The sequence below is a fragment of the Pipistrellus kuhlii genome, unplaced genomic scaffold (genome assembly GCF_014108245.1).
Source record: "Pipistrellus kuhlii isolate mPipKuh1 unplaced genomic scaffold, mPipKuh1.p scaffold_m20_p_5, whole genome shotgun sequence".
NCBI classification, from domain to species: domain Eukaryota; kingdom Metazoa; phylum Chordata; class Mammalia; order Chiroptera; family Vespertilionidae; genus Pipistrellus; species Pipistrellus kuhlii.
The window spans coordinates 48884240-48888180 of record NW_023425551.1 but is presented as its reverse complement, the minus strand read 5'-3'; positions in this window follow the sequence as shown (position 1 = coordinate 48888180).

Genomic DNA, 3941 nt, shown 5'->3' with positions numbered 1-3941 from the left:
CACCCTCACAAGATGGCTGCCTATGACCAGATCAGCAGGGGGGTTAGTGAGGGACAACCAAACAACTGAGCAAGCAGGCTGTGTGGGGTGACCAGGCCAGCAGGGGAGGCAGTTGGGGGTCACCAGGCCAGCGTGGGGAAGGGCAGTTGGGGGTGACCAGGCAGACTGGCAGATGAGCGATTAGGAGCCAGTGGTCCAGGATTGTGAGAGGGATGTACGACATCCCCCAAGGGGTTTGGAATTGGAGAGGGTGCAGGCTGGGCTGAGGGGACCCCACCCCATGCATGAATTTCATGCACCAGGCCTCAAGTTTAAATTATAATGAACACATGAAGAGATATGCACAAAGCAATGGATTGAAGAAAGAGCTAAGACTCATTTTAATCTTAAATGTTTATTCTTTCTAGCTGATTTAAGACCTCTTACTGTTGGATATAAAACATGTTTATGGTCCTACCTGGTTTGGCTCAATGGATAGAGTATCAGCCTGTGGACTGAAGGGTCCCGGGTTCAATTCCAGTCAAGGGCTTGTACCTTGGTTGTGGGCACATCCCCAATAGGGGGTGTGCAGGAAGCAGCTGATTGATGTTTCTCTCTGATTGATGTTTCTAACTCTCTATCCGTCTCCCTTCCTCTCTGTAAAAAAAATCAATAAACTATATTAAAAAATAATTTTTATGTTTTCTAAACACAAAAGAAACCAAAGTTGGGCAGGGGGAGAAAACCAATAAAGTTTATATTGAATTACCTTGAATTCTCACTTTCATTCTTTGTGTAAGAGCCAAGGCTTGTGTTTAAAAAGAAAACAAGAATTAAAAGTGATCAAATTGTGCTATCTAAGTAGGTGTAAAAATGCTTTTATTTTACAATACATTTTAAAATGCAGAGTGATATCTAATTTTCGCATGGACAAAGGCAACAGTGCAGAGGAATAGAGTGCTGTATCAGTCTAAGATGCCTTAGAGATTTTACTTCTAAAATATTTACCATCTACTCCACAACTCCAGTCTTTGTCTTCAGTAGTCTCTTAACTCTTAGTCCTCCTCAGTTCAACTGTAGCCCCTACTATCTTTTGCAAATGTTATTCTGAACCTGTAACTCTTTTAGTTTATATCCTTTCAAGGGCACTCCACAAAGAAATATTAATATCCTTAACTCATTTTAAAAATCCCTACATCATCTCTACCACTAGCCTCTCCAATGAACAAGTAATTTTCTCTCATTTGTTGAATGTTTATAACTGAAGATAAAAAAAGAACTCTCCCTCAAAGGACTTAACATATTTGAACAAGTCACTACCCTACCATTGTTGAGATGGGCTGAAGCTCCTCAGGGCTGAAATTGTTTTGCTGAACTTGGTGGTAACTGAGGAAGCAAACAGGAGGAACTGAGAGGAGACTGCCAGTGTTTTAGTCTAGAAAGCAGGGGAGGAACTATATCCTAAACTGTGGAGAAGAGCCAAAAACTGGAGAAGGGTGGAAACATTGCAAAGGAAGGAAGAAGAGAGACCAAGAATGTAGGAGAACTTCTTGAACTATTTTTAAATCTCTTTCAGGTTCTAATAGCTCATTCAAGTAAGAGAAGGCTTATGTTTTGTACTATAGATGTGGAACCTCTGACTCAGTGATTTTCAATTTTGGCTACACATTAAAATTACAAGGGCTCTTTAAAATGCTGACTCCTAGGATTTCTTTCCAGATGTTCTGATGTAGTCGGTCTTAGGTGGAGCTGAGTAGTGTAGTGTTTAAAAGCCCCCAGATGACCCTTGTGAAGATTAAATGAAATTACATATGCAGATACATTTTACAAGGGTTATGTTTTATTGATGGGATTACTAAATCAATAGGTTCTGAATTTGAAAACAAAGAGAACAGCACAAATTCAGTTCAGAATAAACCTTTGTATTGAATCCTAAAGCCAAGTTAGGTGGAAAAGGGGTCATGTAGCCCAGGAGTAGGAAGATCCAACACAAAGGCATAAAGGTGAAAAATAACATACTTTGTGCAGGATACAAATTTCATTTTTATGATTGATTCAACCACCATTTATTGCATATTTATCCATGCTTTACACAACCTCATTCATTGGGAACACAAAGGTACCTTTATGCCACTGAAACTGTACCATAAGACAATCAAGAATTGATAGGAGGCCCTAGCCAGTTTGGCTCAGTGGATAGAGAGTTGGTCTATGTACTGAAGGGTCCCAGATTTGATTCCCATACATGCCCAGGTTGTGGGCTTAATCCCCAGTAGGGGGCATGCAGAAAGCAGCTGGTCAACTAAAAAAAAAAATAGGATTGATATAAGTTGGAGACTCAAGGAATAACAACTATAACACATAATAAATTAGTGCAATGGTTTGCAAATACATATGGTTTTAGGACTAGCTGCATCAGCATCACCTGGAAATGTGATAGAAATGCAAATTGGAAGTTCCACTTAGGATATACTGACTCAGAAATTCTAAGGTTTAGATTTAGCAGCCTGTTGTGTGTGTTGTTTTGTTTTAATATATTTCTATTGATTTCAGAGAGGAATGGAGAGGGAGAGAGAGAGATAAAACATCAGTGATGAGAGAGAATCACTTAGCAGCTGCCTCCCGCATGCTGGCTGGCCCAGGAACCTGTTTTTATATGACTTCCAGGTGAATGGAAGAAGGCTAAAAATTTAGAACCAGAAGAGTAGTGGTCTCCATTCCTAGCTATTTATTGAATCTATCTAAAGACTATATTAAAAGTCCTAATTTGCTAGGACTGCTATAACAAATGCCATAGACTGGGTGGCTTAAACAACAAAAATTATTTTCTCACATTTCTGGAAGCTAGAAGTCTGAGATCAAGTTATAAGCAGGGTTGGTGTCTTTTCAGGTCTCTCTCCTTGTTTTATAGATGAACTTCTAAGGGTCAGAATTTTCCCTTAATTACCTATAAAAAGACCTTCCCTCCAAATACATTCACATTTAAATAGTTATATCTTCAAATTATGGATTGGGGGGTGGGAGGAGGGAATAATTCAGCCTATAACAAAAGCTTTTAATTTAAAAACCAATGGCTCTCATGAGACCAACTAAATCTGATTTCCTAGGGGTGGGGCTCAGACATAAATATTTCTTAAAAGTTCACTTATGGTTCAAATTTTCAGCCAGACCATAAGTAAAAGGCCAAACAGGTGGGCACACATTAGGAGATCTGGTCATCATCATTACTCACATGCTACGCAGACAGGTTCAGGCAGGCAGACCCTAGCAAGGATGGAGAGATTGTTACATGGCAGAAAGAACTCAGCCTGGTTTCTTGGGAAGCCTGGTTTAGGACAGCATATCCAGTTAAGCCCTGAGGCAAGCCTAGACAGGTAGAGAATTCAGATAATAGAACTGAGGTGTAGGTGAGAACCAATTTATAAGAAATTAATGTCAGAATGTGTGCAAGATATTAGAACTCAGTTGTGACCTACACAGATGACTTGACTCTGGGATCACAGGGGATAGGAAGTTATTCCCAGGGTTAATACCTCCAATATATATCTTTAGAGGATTTAAAGAAGAAAGAAAATAAGACAAATGACAACAAAAAACAAACCCCTACCCTGAAGATATAATGTGTGTGTGGACTACTGATGTATCAAGAACTATACAATTTTAGTGAGTTCCTGGACTTTCATGTTAATAATGGAGGCATCTTACAGGTGGCTTGATTAAGCTTCTAACAATTTTTGTCAAAATCAATAATCTCCACTTTGTTCTCCCTCACAGCGAGAAAGCCAATCTTGTTCAAATTCATTTATTAGCTCTTTTTCCAATACCACAAAATTAAAGAAACAAATAGAACCCAGGAAGAGTACACAATGTCTTTGAAAGAGCTCACCTTCTCAGCCCCATCCACCCACCTGGTCCAGAGATGGAAGAATTACAGGAAGCCCAGCTAAATGATAATGTTATTG